Consider the following 12574-nt stretch of genomic DNA (forward strand, 5'->3'; position numbering starts at 1 on the left):
CTGTCATCTGCAATCCCACACTTGAACGCGCGCCAAGGAATGCCACGCGACAGAAGCGATGGTGTGCCGTCCAAACGCACACTTGTCGGAGAAAGTATGAGAGATACTGCGCCGATCCTTTCCTGTAAAGCAATTATATGTAGCACTCCAACTAAAGCCGATAAAAGGTAAACAACGAGAGGCAAATCATAGGAAAGGAAGGGTAGGCTTTCGTCACTCTCTTAAGAGACATCTAAGAGTCCTGCAAATTTTATAATAGATATCGCAGAGAACACGGTCGCCTTTATCCTCGCCTCATTGATAAACGGCTGTCGTGGCCGGAATTCGATTTAGCATTGTTCAGCAAAGCCGTCGGGCAGCCAAACCATACCACCGCCACAGCGGGTTTGAAGTAGCACAGTAAAGTGTTTGATCAACAACGTGCTTATATAAGTAAACTCTTCCTTTAGAGACTCATATATAGGATAGAATAATTTTTAAACGGTCCGTTGGTTTCATGCAAATCATAGAAGGGATTGCAGAGTATGCAGGCACTTTATCTGGTAGGAAATATTTCATCTTCTTGTGCCGCAGCATTTTAGTTAGAGCTTTGGTATGACATAATTCGGTCCAGCTTTTGTTGAGAGGTTCTCGCTTGACGAGGTGAAGGCTGGCGCGGTCTGCCTTCGAACTCATAAAAACTGCTCATATAGAAGCCAGCAATTATAATACCGCGTACATAGAGATCGAAAATCCCCGATGTGAATGGTGCTAACTGCATAGCTCCGTATCTGTAATTTAATAAACGACAAAATCGTCTTTTTGATACCTTACAATATTGCATACTCCATTCTCTAACTTGTCAAATTGGCTCCTGTTCTTGAATAATGTGCCTAGAATTTGAAGTAACTGATAAATTTTGGTTACATAGAAAATTGATTTTTCAAGAATTTAACAAGTACCGAATTCACTGTTTCGAACACTGGATTGATTTTCATTGTGACAGTTTCGTTACTTGCCGCAGATTTAAAATTAAGTACCGACCATGCGGTTCAGCTATCGTATTCAAGGAGGCTATGCATTTCGACCATCGCACAATTAGCTCTACACCTGTATCGCCCATATTTGTTGCAGTCGGCGTGGGTCGAAAAGAACCTGCTACCCCAGTCGAGTAGTACAAGATTTACAAAAGAGAAGCGCTGAGATTAAATGTAATGTTCAGCAAACACAACCTGATAGTGGGCAAAAGCTATTTTCTCACTGGACTCTCAGTACCTATGCTAAAATATGTTTGATATCAGGCATTGGTATTAAATTGACCTACTTCAAGCCATTTCACTTCCACTCAGAATCGGGACTCAGTGCTGCTTGTAGCGGAATCGATTCACCCTGCAAAAACAAAACTAAAAGCACAGTCATTTCACAGCAAGCTAGAAAACATTTAAAATATGAATGCATGGGAGCTGAAAGGCATCCGCTATCATCCAGCTGTCGGCCACATTTCAGGCTGGATGACGTCATCTATATACATTCAAACATTCAAGTATACGTCATTGAGTTCAATAGCTTATGAATAGCGGAAACTCATTTATTAAGTTCCTACTTCTCTATAAAGGAGATCTCGCACATGTTACTAGCACATCACTAGTTTAATTGGAGGAATGAAGAGGCTCTTGCCCTGCAGTGAGTATAACCCCAGATGATGATGATGATGATTTTAATGATGATAAAGGAAATTGTGTTATTGGTAGATTCAAGGAAATAAGTGTCAAATGTAATACAGTTGTCGATTATTCTTAGTCTGGTATTTCTCGCGAGATATGGAGCATATGAAATAAGAATCTGAAAAATTCAGAACCTGTCATGTTTTTTGGGCCCAAGTTCGTTCATGATTTTTCGGCAGGTGCGATATCAGGTTCACGGACACACACACACACACTTTTCTTTTTAGGATCAATAACGGATCACTGATCACACACGCATACAGCTTAGCTCAAGGTCTAATGTGAAAGATCCAAGAAATGTCCTACTATGACTTGATCAAATGTCAGAGCAGACAAGCCCGACGGTTCCCTGCAGTCCAGTCTTGGCGGTGGCCGGCCAACAGTAGATGTGTTCTTCCTGGAACGTTATGTAGGAACCAGGCCCTGGATCTTGTTCCTAGGAAAGTAGCGGCCAGGTTATGACGCTCTGGCCCGGTTCACGCCAGACGTCCAAGTACCAGGTACTGCGGTAAGCCCCGTCCAGGTACTAGAGTGGGTCAAGCGCGGCGGTCAGGCGCGATAGTGCAGGCGAGCTGCCTCTGGGAGTTGTTCACAGGATGGCGGAGCGCTGTGCGGCACCAGACTCGAGACCAGGTGTCCGGCAGGTGCTGGCGAGCCGGCCGTTGACGACAGGCCCATAATGTTGAAGACAACCGCCTAGCGACGCTATGGAACGTCCGTCCTGTTTTCCTGCCCCGAACAACCTCGCACGTACTGGCTCGCCCCGCACGCGGCCGTACTTCACTTCTTCACCGCGAGCAACTCGTGCATCGTACACACGATCACCACCACCACAGAACCTATTGCATCGATACAAAATGATTTTTCTTGAAATATATATGCCAAATGCAGATGTCGCTTGTGTATATAATGATGTAGAGAAATTTATCTTTTCTTCGGCCGGAAGCAATGCTTAGCGACAAAACGGTTCTTTAAAATGTAATGCGTAGCAGCCAACGCAACATGTTTTGAGCGCTTGTTCTTGAAATTCAATAAAATCCAAGATGATGAATAATGAATGAGGAACTTTGTGTATACCTGTGTATACCTCGGCAAACTATATGACATGTTAAAAACAAGGAGATGCTCACATTGCGAAAGTGAACCATTTAAGATAATACTAAACACTATTTCGCAAGGCGATCACATATTTCGATAAAGGGGTTTCGTGTTCGCCCAGACGAACTGACGTCCCCTTGTTAAAATGTAGGCTTGGTCCCTCTCAACCCTTGCTCTATTCGCTAAGCACTAAAATGCCTACAATATCAGACTTAGTGCAGAATTATCTGAACTGACCGCATATGCCACAACGTTTCAGCATAACGATGTGCAAGCAGTACAGAATCACGAAACATATCTGTCCTTTATTTGTTGCTGTTTATGATTCGGTGCAAATTTCTGTATGTTAAAAAGCCATGCTAGAGAGACCAGCTATATTTGTTGTTTTAAACAGACCTCGTAAAGGCGCTTACTGTGCCTAGATTTATTGCTTTCTCGACTAAAATAACAGTGAAGTTCCGCCCACTGGCTGTCATAACCATAGAAAAGAATACATAAAGTTCTTTGGTGCTTTTCAGTGGCGCTAAAAGGTGTGAGTTAGTTGACAATGCTTTACATAATTAGGAGTCGCTATTATACATTTGATTAAAGTACAGCCATTTGATGATTTGCGGGACACTTTACAAAGGGTTGCGTAAATATAATTTTAGTAAAGATATATGAAGGCAAATAAAAATAAAGCACGTCAGCAACTGTGGTAACAATTTGTATACATATAATGTTTTGGTACAATTTTCCATTGCGACAGATCGTAGACAGGCTTAAATATCTCTGCCACACCCAGAACACTAAACAGGTTCATCGATGTTAGGAAGCAGCAGGTAGCCTCACTTTTATGCTCTTTGATCCCAACGCAGTCTAAGTCTAGAGCTATGATTGTTATTCTAGGCGTTTTAGGAACGAGGAGACAATGTAGCAGCCTAACTGTTTACTGAAATTCTATAGGCGCCTTATGCTGAAGAGCAGTGTGTCAAACTTTTTATCACGGGCTCATTATTGATGTTCATGGAACCAACTGTGGCGAAGGACACTGCAGCATGTGTACTAATAACCACGTCTATCTTCCCTATCTTCTCCGGAATGCAGTGATGACCATACAAGACATTGTAATACGTTTAGTTCACGAAATGGGCACCAAAGTAGAGAAGCAGGGTGTGTAATCACTCCATCAGTTGCATTCACTGAACCACCTCTCTATTTTTTTAATTAAAAATATTGCATTACCTGTGACACTTATTTCTTCTTTTTAATAATGCTTTCCTCTAAATAAAATTTTCGGGACCATTGTGGAATCTGCACTTCAGTGCACTGGTGCACACTGTGCATCACATTAGCTCTCATTTTCATTATCAATTTATTTCATCGTCATTATCCTTCCTAATATCATCATTAGCATTATCACCAATTGCAGCGTCATTGTTGCAGCAACAGTTGGCCTCACTCTAGACTAAGAGAATAATGGTGTGTGTGTCACGATCCAGCGCGTGGCGCGTGGCGCTGCTGAAAAAATATCCCGCGCGTGGCAAAATTTGTTATAGTTCTTAGCTGGGGATCCGAGGAATGAAGGTTTTATTCCCGGTCGACACTGGATTTATTTTCCTCATGACGTGAAGTCCGCTTGCGGATAATGACGTCCTTTGGTTGCCAGCTATAGTGTAACCGAACGAAAGTCAACACAATGAGCCATTAGGCTTTCGCTTTATTGTTTTATGGTTCTCCGAAATACCTTCTGACTAACCATGCTTTAGTGCTTAACGGATCATCGAACACACCAAGGTCTGTATTTACCACTTATATACTCATTAGTAAGAAGCAGTCCATCAGCTACTTGCTGCAATGCTTTTATTTAAAAACATACTTAAACGCAGTGGGGTCGAGCGAACAGGCCGTGGCCTCCATCACAGATTATCTTTGCGGAATAGTTTTCCTCCCTGTCTGCTACACTGGCTGTCTCGAAATTACACAAAAACCACAATGTCAAAATAGCATTCAGTATCGCCTCTGCATGTAGAAATTCATATCCAGTTACAGTGTTGGATAAGTTAGCATGAAAAGAAAAAGAGTTTCTTACCGATGTCATAAACTTCGACAGCTTCAATGACTGTCTCTTTTTCTGACGGTTTCCGAACTTTCATGTAAAGAAATTTTTCTCTGTAAAGAGACTTTCTCTAAATTTGACAATATGAACAAATGGTGAAGTATGAAAAGCGAAAAATTATTGTTTTTAAATAAATAATACATTTGCAAATTTCCAAAGATTCACCTAAGTTTGGCATATTTATTACTTATCCGCTTAGCGTCTTTGCAAATATTGCATGCAACAACATTTATTTGTCTGTTTTATAAGCAAAATTGAAGTAGCTTCAACTTGACGAACATTACTCTCACAGAACAAAATCATAATAGGTGTGTTATCCACCTGTTTCAATTAAACCCCATTTCATATAACGGCTCAGGTACTTGGTAATTGAGCCGGGCTACTTGAGTTTTTGCTTGGTGAAAAGGCTTTCAAATCTGAATTCATCGATATTCCTAGCTGCACCCATGACGCCATTTTACGAATGAGCTTTTTGAAGGTTTGCAGAGGTATAGTTTAATGCGCAACTTGCGAGGTTTAGTTCGAGCGTAGGAATGTCTTGCAACGTATTGTTCAATAGTCGAGCGCATTCTGTACCAGTAAAACCTTTCTTCAGCACGGTGGAGTGTTCGAACTGATCCCAAATACCCAGAAGTCGGATTATCATGCATGACACGCAATACGTCCGTGCCAAGCCTCTTGGGAATTACAAGTAGGTATCGCCGGCCGACAGTCGAATAACTCTTTTTCCATAGGAGGCGATCACGCACATAAAAACGGCTTGTAGCTGACCTGGCTTGGGAGGCGGCAAAGAGAGGCTACAGACTGCTATGCCTTTGCTGTTCCATTTTGAACACATTCGTGTCGGGAAACGCTGCCTCGAGGGTCGATATGTAATTGTCGAAATCGTCGCTGTCAGATCCTGTCATGGCCATTGGCATCCTAGAAAGACAATCTGCGTCTGCATGACGCCTCCCACTTTTGTATACCACGGCAAAGTCCTATTTCTGTAACCGGAGGGCCCAGCGTGCGAGGCGACCACATGGGTCTCGAACGTTCCGCAGACAACAGAGTGAATGATGGTCAGTTACGATAGTAAATGAACGTCCGTACAAATATGAACGGAAACGCTGCACAGCGAAAACGACAGCTAGGCATTCCTGTTCGGTGACTTTGTAGTTTCGCTCCTGCTTGCTCAGGGTACGACTTGCGTACGCGATAACATGCTCTCGTCCATCGCGCCGTTGGACGAGGACTGCACCGAGACCTATTCTACAAGCGTCCGTGCATACTTCTGTCATTGCAGCAGTATCGAAGTGACGTAGAATGTGTTTCGATATTAAAAGAAACCTCACTTGACGGAATGACGCGTCGCAGTCTGGTCTCCAGTCAAAAGTAGAGTTTTTGTGCAGAAGGCACGTCAATGGGTAAGCAACGTCAGCAAAGCGATGTATAAAGAGTCTAAAATACGAACACAACCCTAGAAAACTGCGCAACTCCTTCACTGTCTGCTGGGGTTTAAACGGCTCAACAGCGGCGGTTTTCTGGGGATCCGGCATTAAGTCATCACCATTGACAAGGTGTCCTAGTACCAGCGCTTGGCGCTCTCCAAAGCGGCACTTTTTCGAGTTCAGACTTAGGGCGGCATTGTGCAGACAATTCAAGACACGTACTAGATGGTCATTGTGTTTTTGGAAGGATTTCCCAAATATGACGACATCGTCCAGATAGCAAAGACAAATGTCCCATTTTAAGCCGAGCAAAACTGTGTCCATAAATTGTTCAAATTATTATTAATGTTAAAAAATCAGTTACTTTATCCATAACCAGAAAGTTACATCGATCAGTTTTTCAGTGCACATTAAACAACATTCCTCTTGCCTCGGTTTCCGAATATAAATATTTAGGCATAACACTGACCTCTGATTTCAGATGGGATTCTCATGTTAACATTGTCACATCAGCCGCCTTAAAACAGCTATTTTTCATTAACAGACGCCTTAAACAAGCACCATCGGAAACAAAGCTACTGGCCTATACGACATTTGTCAGGCCAGTTCTAGAATATGCCAATGTTGTCTGGTTCCCTTTCACTAACAAGCTTACTAAACAAATAGAATCAGTACAGAGGAAGGCGGTCAGATGTATATATAACAAACACAGGTTGACAGACTTACCAACAGAACTACTCAAACAGGCAGGACTACTCACCCTTCAAAACAGAGGAAAACTAGCGTGCCTTAAAATAATGTACCAGCTAATACACAATCACTTAAAAATCGACACTTCAAGATACATATCAAAATCACAAACACGACAAACAAGTAAACGAGTTTTCATTCCGTACTGACACTTTCAAATATTCATACTTCCCTCGTGCTATACGCGAATGGAACACCTTACACACATCCATTGTTAATAATTCATCATTAAATGCTTTTAGTACACGTGTGAAACATAAGCTACTTACATCTCACTAATTACTGTGTTCTTATGTCATTACGGATTTTTCTCCTTCCGTTTGTGTTTCACTTGTCGTATTATTTGTCCGCGAAAATCTTGTCATACGCTCCTCAGTCTGGTCTTATTGCTATAGTATAATTTGTTATGCATAATTTTGGTATCATATTCTTTCATGTACTTGATGAATTGCCATTACTATATTTTGTACCTCTGTATTTTTATGCCCTTCCTGTTACGATCCCTGATGGGATTAACAGTATCGAATAAATAAATAAATAAATGTGGCAGGTGCATTGCACAGCCCGAATGGCATAACATTAAACTCATAAATGCCATCTGGCGTTACGAAGGCTATCTTTTTCTTATCCGTAGGGTCCATTGAAATTTGCCAGTAGCCACATCTGAGATCAAGACAAGAAAAATAAGACGCACCAGAGAGGCAGTCGAGGGTATCGACTATGCGGGGAAGAGGATAGACATGTTTTTTCGTAACAGAATTTAGACGCCGGTAATCGACGAAGAATCGCCACTAACTGCCTTTCTTTCGTACGAGAATAACAGGGGCTGCTCAAGCGCTATATGACTCCTGTATCACCTTCTTCCGTAGCATGTCCTCCACTTGCTCATGATTGACTTTGCGCTCAGATGGGGACACGCGTATGGCTTTTGACGGATGGGGCGAGCCGAACCAGTTTCGATAGTATGATGTGCCCTAAGTGTAGGGCAAGAGGTTGGTCCATCTGTTTGAGAAAAGTCAAACATAGGCGAAAAGGGTAGAAGAATATCCACAAGAGTACGGCGTTGAGGTGAGCTCATACCAGCGCTGATCATGTGGCAGATCGAAGTTTCATCAGTAGCCGGAGGTACGGTGGCACTCGTAGCATCTTTGATCACAGCAACAACGTGGAACCCATTGGATCCACAGGAGGCAAGCTTCAATCCGGTGGGTAAAACTGCGGGCTCGTACAATCGATTGATTGTCCATAACGAGGCATTACCGTGATGCACGGAGATCATACAAATAGGCATAATAACATTTTTCTTCAGGCATGCTGAGTGAACTGGGTGCACCACGGCCTGAAATGAAACCTGCTCAAGAAGTGAAACGGACACGGGGACGAACATGGCAGAATAGAACTACTGTGTCTTCGGTAATACGAAAAACTGTTTCTTCATTACATTCGCTTTCAAAAAGAATTGGCAGATGCGAGCTGTCAAAATGAACCTCTTGACTCTGGAAGTCCACAGTAGCGCCACAAGACTTCAAAAAGTTCATTCTTTAAATTATGTCATGCGTAGATTGGGGAAAGACGACGAATTTGGCTTGAAAAATTGCGCTACCCACAGACACCTGCGCACTACACACACCCAGAGCCGGCAACGCCTCTCCACTGACACTATAAAATGTTGAAGCATAGACATATTCAAACATCACTTCTCGTCCCAACACGCGCCTAAACTGATTACTCTTTACAGACACAGTCGCACCCGTATCCACCAAAGCTAATGTACACACACCATCAATGAACACACGAATTTTATTTGTGGGCATTGTAGTTGGAGGGATGTTGGCCCACAGCACATTTCCAGCGGCCTCAACACCATTGGTCGCGCTGGTTAATTTTCCTGACGGGCCGACATGGAGCACCGCCGCGGTGATGGAAAACGACGCGCACGGAAGGTGGGTGGAGGCGTAACACTTCGATCAGATGCAGGGGAATGGTCGCGGAGATTCTCGTACTGGATGTTGCGGTAATACCCACGAGGAGTATTGGATTGCTGAAAAACGGGGCTGTATTGTCGATTGTTGGGCACTGTTGGAGGCGCCGGGTGGTTATAGCGTGGCGGGAACCTACTGCGACAGTACCTGGCGAGGTGACCTTCGACGCCGCAGCGGTAGCATATCGGTGGGAAAGGTAGAAAATGCTGTTGTGGATAAGAGCCAGGAACAGTAGTGCGCGTCGTAGGTCTGGCTGAATGGTCATACTGCACAGGAATCCTGGTAGATCGAATTGAAGATCTAGGCGCACTTGAGGTGACGTCATACCTCGGGGCTTCAAGCATCGACGCAGTCAGGTTGGCAAAATGCATTGGCGGATAGTAAATAAAAGATGCAATTTCAGGCGCTTGGGAGAAAGGCTGCACTTGAATCGCTTGTGGTGGTGAAGCCGGACGTCTAGAGACCCTCTGGATAGAGACCTTAGCAGATTCAGCAAGTTCTTCGCGCACGATTTGCCGGATAATTGACAGAAGATTTAGTTGGGCATGGTCATCAAGGCTGGCCACGGTAGGCACGTTGGTCAGCCGCCCAGATTTCGGCGCAATACGACGTGTTGTAAAAGCGTGAAACCCGCGGATGTGTCTAATAATATCGAGACAGTGTCAAGGTATTCTTTGGCGATTAAGAAGTTGTACACGTCCGCCGCAGTACCCTTCAAAATTTGACCGACTCTGTCTTCTTCTGGCATGTTGGAATTGACACATTTACATAATCTGAGGATCTCTTCTGTATAAATTGTGCAAATTCAATCGGGCAATTGAGCTCTTTGAGCAAGGGTCTGCTCAGCCCGATTTTGCTGGGAACCGAGTCGCCAAAACGCTGTTTTAACTCGGTGGCGAACCGTTCCTAAGTCGTCAAGTTGTCCTCGTTACTCGCAAACCAGGTCATAGCCGTGTGAGTGAGAAAGAAAACGACGTTTGTTAGCATGGTAACAGGGTCCCACCGGTTGTACCGACTAACTCGTTGATAATCAAGTAGCCACTTCTCAATTTCCTCACCTTCTTCTCCGGCAAACGGTCGTGGTAGCCGGTAAGGCTGGGACAGAATAGGTCTGGAGTGGGCAGGCATGACGCCAACCTGGCTTGCAGCGTCGCGGCTTGCGTGGTTTGAGTCTGTGTGGTGCATGATGGTCGGGAGCGGTTGCAGTCGAGCGATGCGGCGACTACGTCGAAGCTCCAGTTGGACTTGTAGCGCTGTAGGTAGGGATCGAACGGAGCACCTTCCACCAAGTTGTTACAGTGAATTAAGAAAGGGGTGTTTATTGTGTGGTGGTGCACTATAAAGATCCATAAGACCTCAAAATCATCCGCCGCCCCCCACTACGGCACTTCCTTTCTATCTTTCCACTTTCACTTTCCCCATTCTACCCTCTATTATGGTACGGTTCAGGTGGTGCCCACAATGAAATGTGCTAGATATTGCGCCTTTCTTTTCGCGTTCTTTAAGAGAATTATAGTCACTGAGATCAAACGATACAACCTGTTACTATGCGATCAATTACTTGATGTCAGTGCATGTTAGAGATCTGCAGGTGGTCTAAACGTCTCCATAGAGGCCACCTCGAGCGCGCACCAAGGGCTGACGTGTTTTCCGTCAGCTCCGGTGCCTCTCGCCGCGAACTGCGACCCGCCGACCCAAGCGGGGCTGAAATTCGCCGAAAAGCGTCTGGCCCAGGCCGCGCTGCCGCGGCTGCCTCCTCCGCCCGGCGGCTGACGCCGTCTCCGAGCCGAGGAGCCCTTCCGGAGAATATGGCCTCTCTGCAAGCTCAGCGAGGCTACGATCCCGAGACTATGGCCTGGTCCACGGTCCCGGCTGCCCCAACCGAAGAGCTTCCACCGGGATCAGCTCTCCGGCATGAAAATTTGTTCAAGCTCGTGGAACGCCGCTCCCAGCGACGAGCCAAAATAGCGTCCTCCGCCGCGTCAGCGAAGTCAGCGCTCTCAAATCAGCAAAATGGCGTCCAGCGCGAGGATGCGTCCCAAGGCGGTTCAGCTCATAAGCCGACACCGAAGTGGAAGCCCAGACCACTTCCAAGATTCCATCCGGATGACTATCAAGTCGTCCTCAAACCCAGCACACATGTGGCCCTCCGGGATTTGTATCAATGCAGTCAGTTGGGAGAAGCTTTCAAGGCCCTACTGGGTGAGTCGGCAGCAGCTACTCTCACTCTGCTTCCTTCATGGGAGCAAAATCTCGTTGTCACGGGCACCCCGGTTGCCGACGTGGCAGATCGCCTCATTGGCGAATTTCAACTTGCCTCTCCGAAAGGCTCCATTGCCATGCGGGGCCATCTTAAGCAAGCCGACAATGTTTCTAAAGGTGTCATCACCGTAGCGAGCTGCGAGACCACTGCGTCCCTGCAACAAAAAATTCAATGGCGAGCCGGAGAGATCGTCGACATCCGAAAATACGGCACCTCCAACGCGGCCCAGCTCACCTTCGCCGGGAAGACTGTGCCTCGGTATGTGCATTACAACTCAGAAATTGCCCTGGTCCGGGCATACAAAAGAACAATTCCGGCATGTGTGAAGTGCGGCACAGTTGGACACCGGGCGGACACATGTCCCAACCCGAATGGTGAAAACTGCGGCCTGTGTGAACAAAAAGTGCCGGCAGTGGAGGAGGTGCGGGCTCCTCACCACTGTCAGCCGAAATGTGCGACATGTGGGTTCGGGCACCCAGCAAACTCTCCTGTGTGCTCGAGGAAATTCCGCTCGCCCTCTACGGCCAAGCGCTCGGGGCCTGCAGCAACACGGCATTCTGAAGGGAAGCCAAAACACTCCGGCGCCACAACCAAAGACATCGCAAAACGTCAGATCAACATCACAGCGAAAAAGCAGCAAGAGTCCCCTGACGGAGGTGGCGCCAAGGGACAGACGCCTCCGCCACCACCGAATGGGGGAAAAGGTCACAAAGCCCATACTAACAAGACGGATGGCACAGCTGGCGCTTGGGCCCGTGCCGTGAAAAATGACAAACAGGTGAGTGGCATGGGTGGGGTTGCCTCCTCTCCTCCCCCTCCCTCCCATTCTCACGTTGATATCGAGCTCCAAAAACTGATGGCAGCAATCCGGGCCCAAAATGAGATGCCGCTTACCAAAATTCAAGCTTTAGAAAGCAGATTGACTTCTAATCCTCCCTGCCCTCCTAGCCCGGAGAACATGAAGAGCGAGCCGGTGGCATCATCACCAGCCTTCCCGGCGGTCCTTGCTGAGATGGAGGCCCGCCTGACTATGAAACTTACCTCAATGATCAGTGAAGCAATGGAGCAGGTCCTGACCAAGGTCATGGAGACTGTTCCGGCTATGATTTCAGAACATGTCAGTGAAAATGCCCGCCTTCTCCGACGATCGGGACCCCTTCGGGTCGTGTCCTCTCGACTCCCCAAAACAAGCCGTGGAGTCACAGACTCGGACTCCGAGGAAGCTGCCCCTCACCCGGAGACTGAGCTCC

The sequence above is a fragment of the Amblyomma maculatum genome, chromosome 10 (assembly GCF_055883805.1).
Source record: "Amblyomma maculatum isolate TAMU_Amacu chromosome 10, ASM5588380v1, whole genome shotgun sequence".
Taxonomy (NCBI): Eukaryota; Metazoa; Arthropoda; class Arachnida; order Ixodida; family Ixodidae; genus Amblyomma; species Amblyomma maculatum.